The sequence below is a fragment of the Pygoscelis adeliae genome, unplaced genomic scaffold (genome assembly GCF_000699105.1).
Source record: "Pygoscelis adeliae isolate BGI_AS28 unplaced genomic scaffold, ASM69910v1 Scaffold155, whole genome shotgun sequence".
In the NCBI taxonomy this organism is placed as follows: Eukaryota; Metazoa; Chordata; class Aves; order Sphenisciformes; family Spheniscidae; genus Pygoscelis; species Pygoscelis adeliae.
In genome coordinates this window covers 7,035,227-7,043,098 of record NW_008824932.1, presented here as the reverse complement: position 1 = coordinate 7,043,098, position 7,872 = coordinate 7,035,227, and positions in this window count along the sequence as shown.

Genomic DNA, 7,872 nt, shown 5'->3' with positions numbered 1-7,872 from the left:
CAGGAATGAGATTTTTTTACTAGCTATTTACCGTAACACACTCCTGTGTTACATCAAAAGACTCTTAATCTCACCATAGCACGGTGATTATAAATTACCAAAAGGTCTTTTGTAGCTATGTAAATCTCCTAGATGCCTTTAGCCGACAGTCAAGCCCTGTTCTTCCACACATCTTCCAGCCACTTGGCTATACCCCCAGACTACAGCTTCCCACATGCCTTGACATTTCATCCTACAAGTTAGAACCGGCCAAAGAATATTAAATTTTAATATTGATTTTTAATAACTTCTACATAATAGAAAAAACCTCTCTACCTGGAAGACTATGAATTATGAGTATTTCTGAATTATCAATCAGATGATTAAGACATTGTTGTAGGTAATTGATTTAATTGCAGGTTTTATGCAGCCCAAGTTTTTCTCCCCACTCTGTGACTGATCTGGTATCTAAACAGTAACATGGGTTCCCTCCTTTACCTTTCCAAACCCAACCTAAGGTTAAGAAATAGCCTTGAATGAATCGTACACATATTTTGAAGGTTTTACCTTCTCTGGAAGGGAAGATGGGAAATGATAACAGGAAAGAAAAACTTTAAATATCTAAGACGACCGAATGTGAACAGATGCAAAATGGTTTCCGAGGCTCTTTTCCCTGCCCTTTGAAAGGGACACCAGCAGCAAGGCAAAGCGCTTCCGCAGAAGGCACCTCTATCCTGTGAGCAACCCACCAATGTCTGATTTAAATTTACATCATGGCAACTATTAAAAATAGGCGAGGCCTTAGACTTTAGGCATTCAGAGACTGTAACCGACACAGCCCTGATCAGAGCTGCTCTTAGTGTCCCCACTGTGCTTGTACCAGTATTTGTAGTCATCTACAGTTCCCCTTGAAACCCTTAGCTCCTACATCTCCAAGTATTAGGTAGGATTTTTATATATTCTTTTAAAAAAAAAATTGATACACAAAGGAAAATATTGCTAATGGGATCCTGTGTCCCTTATAAATTTTCATCACAGGCTTTCCTTAAGAATATTACGTAGGAGGGAGAGACACACTTTCTTGTTTCTCTTCAAAACCAAATGTTCTCTCCTAACACTTCATTTTTGTCCATCAAAAGCATAATTTAGAGCTGTTTAAATAAATTTTGCTCATTTCTATAATCATAAAAAGGTAAATCAAATCACATGATGTACAAGTGAGACCAAACGCATGTTTTAAATCCTAAATCTTGTGTTTAAAATTATTGTGAAATGCTACAAACTAGTGCACCTGGTAATCTAATTCCATTGTCCACAAGGTGGGCTCCTGTGGAGATTACATAATACAGCAATCTGAGCGGGCTTTTTAAAAAAGCTTTAAAAGCTGCTTTAAAAACTAATGGCATAAATGACCACATAAGGCTACGTTTCTGAACTCCCTACTTACAGGTACCTCATTTTTCAAAATGTAGACTTAAAAATTAAGAAAGATTAAGCCAAAGAATAGAATCATAGAATCATTAAGGTTGGAAAAGACCTCTAAGATCATCGAGTCCAACCGTCAACCCAACACCACCATGCCCACTAAACCATGTCCCTAAGTGCCTCATCTACACGTCTTTTAAATACCTCCAGGGATGGTGACTCAACCCCTTCCCTGGGCAGCCTGTTCCAATGTTTCACCACTCTTTCAGTAAAGAAATTTTTCCTTGTGTCCAATCTAAACCTCCCCTGGCACAACTTGAGGCCATGGTCTGTCTCTTCCTGGAATAACTCTTTAACCACTACAAATCTGAAAGCTTGTTAGGGATGGTCTTCAAGTCAAAACAGTACATCTTTAATTTGAAAGTTATCTTCCTTGACCCAGAAGTCCACTATTACTTAAGTGGAGTACTGCCAGTAGCCATTTAAACCACGTCTGCAGTTCATTAGCCCATCCCAGTGGTCAGGTACCTGGCCCCGAACCATCGGCTTCGCTGGGAACTGCCAGATAATCCAACGATGCCATTGCTCCACAATTACTAAGCACTTTTCCCCGTGTTTTAACTCACCTCTTTAGTTCAGGTTAGAGACCGCTGAATGTGAAGGGCACTTTTGCACTGTGGTAGCTTATATAGTTGGAGATACAGGTTAGAATTCAGGTATCATTTCTATATAGACTGACACCTCGGTCTATGTACCCCATTTTCAAAGAGGACTGAGGCCAAAAAAAAGTATGATATCGTCATACAAGATGGCATAGGTCATACAGGTCTCCTGAAGCAGGATCCCGTAATAGGATGACGAGAGAAGAGTCCTACAATCTCACAACAGATACACCTGGAAGTGTGGGATCACTAAGGAACTGCTGTGCTTTACCTTGGTGACTTTCTTGGGTGCTCGCACATACATACGTTACTGCTCGGGTGCTCAGGCACAGGCTAAATGGGATCCCAACTAACAGCCCCTTTTTCTACACAAACACTGTAGAAAAATTATTCAAGCGGTACATTGCTTGCAGCGCACAGCAGTACACAACACAGTATACACTCTGCAAGCAGTACTAAAAGAGCATATCTGGATCAATGTGTCCGCGCTACAAAAATTGTTACCTGTGATCCGCTAAACATTGTTCTGTATCTAACATAGGCTCAATTAGTAACAGAGAAAGCAGGTTTCAACAATTTTTGATTAATTTTTATGTGTTCTGTAAAAATCTCTAGGATGAAAATCATGTCCCACTTAATAAAGTTTTGGGGTTTTTTTAATTATTTCATCCCACATCTATAAAAGACCTGTTCTATGCTTTCTTAATACAAAGAGAAAAAAAATAAAGGGTTTCCATTTGTACAGTGCATATATTTTTCTTTCCTCTCTCTGATGCTTGACCTGTTTGCTTGTCATGATCAGAACGCAAGTCCGACACGACACGGTACTTGCAGGATCTGTGGTGTGAGCTATATGAATACTGACTAACAGAAAACCACCTGTCACAGCTAAAACGTACCCCAGCAATTTGCTGTACAGCCACAGCAGATCGATCAGCAGAATGGCTCACTGCTGAGGCACAAACCCTGGTATGGCTGGGGCGTTGGCAGCTCGCAGGAATAGCAATAAATCCAGACTAGCGAGGAAGTCCGGAGGAGCGCTGGTGGTTCAGGCTTCTCCGCTGCCGAGCCAAGGCCACGCTACAGCACTGCTGTTCAGCGCCCTGAACTTCCGCAACGCTCCTTTTCTGCCGAGACACAGAAACCCCAATCACAGCATTTCTCTTTTTCAGTGAGAAAAAATTGTGCACTGGGTAAATTCCAACATAGTTTATGATGCTTGACTTACCCAAGTTGTGCTTGCCTCTTCCATGCAGCGATACCATTCTTGGTTTCACTTCTCAAACCACTATTTCTAGTTTCTGGACTTCTGCTAGGTTGTAGTCTAAGGCTGGTGAACTGATCTCTCTCCCAATCAGCTAGCACATGAGTATCTTTGTGATATTTTTATATTTGCTAAAAACGAGATTGATGGCAATGCATCTGTGGAAACTTCTCATGCACGAAGGGCAAGTACTTCTTGCAGTGCCGGGTACCTTTAATTCACACAAATATACCTCATATTGTGGCTAATGTAACGGTACCTAAGCAACAGAACACTTTTGTTGGTTTATTTGTTTGCATAATAGAGAAGTTCTGATAATCTACTAATAAGGAGCGGTGCTAGAGACCAAGGACAGGTACCTCTCCAACCAGGACGGGACAAGTGTCACTGCAATTGTACCCATACCACACATCAATTTTAGTGATAACAGACAGGAAAGAGAGTGCCTCCCGCGTAAATCCAAGTCTGATACTAGCGATGGTTTCGGTGGGCAGCCAAAGTTCAATGTACAAAATAGACTGCTAGCCCAAATACGGAAAAAAGTGTCTAGAAACAATCATAATATAAAAATGTGGTTACACTAGGCAGAAGTGTTTGCAATTACTGCTTATTTATGGAAATACAGCACATTAAAATGACAAAATTCTACTTGAAAAAGCACCAATATAAATTTCTAAAAAGTGACTTTTGCAAGATTTTAACATTGTAAAGGCAGCATAATTAGATACGTCTCATGAAGCGTAATCAGATAAACTCCAGACAAGTATGGAATAATGCAGAACAAAAAAAGATGTAACAAAAAAACCATCTATAAGAATGTATTTTCTCCTTTTCACAAGGTGTTAGCCTTAAGGGGGGCGGGGGGCTTACGGCTGCTCCAACACACGGGAATACTCTCATGCCTCCAAAATCCAGGCATTGAAAGAAACAGTCTGCCTCAATCCCACGTGTGGTGAATGACAAGAGATGGGGTCCTTGTGGGTGCATTTCAGAATTCCTACGATGGGCTCTGTCGAGGACTGCTGGACACCTAGAAGTCAGCGTTGCGATCCTTCTCTTAAATTACTGACAAGACATCGAGAAGTCTGCAAGGCTAGTATTCCAAATCAAGACAACAAACACCTTCGTAATTATCAAAACAATCAATAATCACAGTGCCTTATCAGTAAGGCACTGAAATATAACAGTGGCGTGTAAGCTCAGTTATCACATTAGAAATCAAAAAACTTGCTTAAGAATGACTTCAAATAAGAATAGGAAGATCATTAGTCTGTTCCAAACAATAGCTGGTTATAGATTAACACCAGTATAAGATCAGTTTTTAGGTACTGAAGGCATCAGATCTGTTGATCAAAGTGACTCAGATAAAGACACAAAGCAGGGAAATGAGGTTATCACACTTTTCACAAGTAAAACACTTCCATTAAGTAAAACAGTCTAGTCTTAGCTGAGAACTTGGAGTCCAATCACAATTTTGCAATAGCAGCTTATGCTAAATATACGTATGTGTACATATATGTATATAGACGTGCACATACATACAAATTTCATTTTATATATTTCTATAATTAAATTTGTGTATGTATATATACATACACATGTATGTATATATACAGATGTGTATATATAGGTAAAATTTGAATATGACATTTGTAAAAAATAATAGATGAATGATAAATAAACTTAAGAACTCGGAGGAAGTTCAGTCAATGCAGGATCCTCACTCTGTCTAGCGGAGAAAACATTTGGCTATTAGAGTCTGGGTTTACATTAACGTTGTGTTTCGGAGAAGTAAAGCGGATTTGAAGTGAATCTCTCGATCATCTTCCCACTTCCAGGTGTTGGTTTGGTGGCAGAGCAGCGTTGATGCACGTGAACCAGGTTCCTCGCAGCGAAAACTAAACCAGAAGCTCTCATCCACGTGCACGCCAGAGGTCTTCCAAGCCCTAACAGATACACGCAAGTTCAAACTGCTAATTGAGCATAAACACCCTGAAGATGTTCAGTCGCGGAGACAAGTCTCAATTTAGGCTGAAGCAAAATCTCAAGACACGTGCGCAGCGAAGACGTAGAGGCTTTGGCACCGCCGCCACAGCCTGCTGATCAGCTCCTGCCGCGCCGGACTGCTCGGTAGGAGGGACGTAACCCCGTACCAGCAGACGCAGCAGAAGGCAGTACCGGCGAAAGAACGGCTGCGCTCAGGGGACAGCCACCTCCCGAGTTCTTGTCTTCTTCCTACTTGCTGTTAAAGTATCTGGATAATGCAGTCATATACGTGATAAACATTTATAAACTCAGACAGCTCTGTCCAGAAGCAAAGAATTTCTACAAAACTGATTTAAAAAAAAAAAAGGTTTCTGACGGTGTATGTATTTGGTGATGGGGCAGGTGTACATCATAGCAAGTATATGCCCTATAAAACTAGATATTGGTCCATGCTTTTGAAGCATAGCACAATTTTTCATTAGCCAGTTTCTTTTTACCCAATCCCCACCTTCCTGAAAGGAACGGGGACCGAGATGACCCTTTGTTTCAATTGCCAATTAATTTATTAAGGAAAAAATACAATGTTAGTAGAAAGCAAATCCGATCTATTTACACTGTGATTGTACTTAATGATTACACTGAAAATAAACAGGATATAAAAAGAAGAAACATCATTTAATATCATATGTATACATAATTTTACTATTTGACAGAGACAAAATACCTCCTCTTCGATCAAAAATGTTAACAAAAACTCTAATAATAAAGTTTTGTATAACGCCTTTGGGAAAAAAACGACAGCACTGCAAGTAATTAGAAAAAATAATTAGAAAAATATTGTAATGGAATAGCTGATAGTATTTGCCAAAAAGACTGGGGAGAACTGTAACGATGCGTACAGCTGAGAAGGACTGGAAGGTGAGCAGCTGAAGGGATAGCTATTAGACTGGTTTTATCTTCCCTGTCAAGCTCTCCTCCTTTGTAAACCAGGAAGTTTTTAAACAAAACATCACCACCAACAAAAACAAACACAGCCAACAGCATGTGAGCCCAAGAATGTAAGGCTGCAGTCTGAGAAAGAAACATGTTTTTCCATCCTCGGTCAAGCCTGATGTTCCTCTAAAAGAAATGAAGGGACAGCTGCCAGACTTTAAAAAAAAAAAAAAAGTCAGGTGTTCACATGTACAACTTTTATAAAACAGTAAGCAAATTGAAAGAGAAATCTACTTTTTTTTTTTTAAAGTATATTGATTAATGCTCCATAGAAGAACTAGATAACACGCGGGAGATGAGTTTCAAGAAACTAAAACCCAAAGTATGCTTTGCCACATTCCTGTAACTTTGTGCATTCACTGTACAAATACTCTCCGCTCCTTCAGAGCGTGCTGGCTGTTGATAAAGAGCGAGCTCCCTTAAAGAGAGCAATTCTTAGAAGTTGTTGACAACTACGTCTGCTTTCTGCCAGAGCTCTAAATTTACCCTTAGGAAAGCAAGCACGAGCACGTTAAGCTCAACCATTTCAACATATAGCTTCTAAAATGCGTGTATCTAAATAAACAACTAGAACTGCTCTTGATATTCTACAAGAAGCGAAATAATTAGGCCCATTATTGGTATACTAAGTTTCTACTGTGAGGCACTGAAGTCGGCGAGTTCAAAGTATTCCTGTGGTTTTTTATTTCCTCAGAATTCTGACTGTTATTTCTTCCTGCTCTCTCCAGATGGAGGTAGGCCCTTCTTCCCACAGTGAAACCGCAAGTTAATTTGCAACAGTAAGAAAATTTTTTAATATATGAAACTGCCAAAAATCCCCACAAAATAAGACAACTGTAAGTTTTCTTGCAAAGAAACAATATCTATTAAGGCCCAGGTGACACACTGAGAACTGCTAGATTTTACGGAAAACCAGACGTTCCTACCCCAGCCTGAACAACCGAAGAAGATGAGAACTTTCAAGTCAAAATTAAACTGCATTAATGGTTGGCAGCAATGAAATCAGCTGCTCAACTATTCTGAGGAGTTTCAGAATTATTTCTGGAGGAAAAAAGCACAAAATAAAAACACGCTGAATTTTGAAAACACCATTCCTTTAAAAAGATACAGGGCATCTATTTGGGAATCTGTAGTTACACCAAGGGCACATTAAATGGATGCGCTAAGCCTCCATTAATAATATCAAAAGCTAGAATCCGTAGTAAAACTTAAGCATATACAAAAGCATCGCGTTCAGAACAGAAAGATGTGCATTAAAATTCTTTGACTAATAGACAAGCTGTTTGAAACTCTGACCTAAAAAAAAAAAGCTCTTTCTTCTATCTGAACACAAGCTGTATATTAAACAGTCTATTTTGCTTTGAAGTATATTCTGCTTTCACATTTCTGTTCTCAGAAGACTGGAGTTACTCACCAAATAGAAAAAACAGCCTTAGATATTTTTTCTTTTCAAGTCAGAACTTTCCTGCTCTGACCTGAACATGAAGTCAGTATTCGTGGCAAACGTTCATTACTAATGCTCCTGAAATCTGTCTAGCTTTTGAACCACACAAAACAGGTATA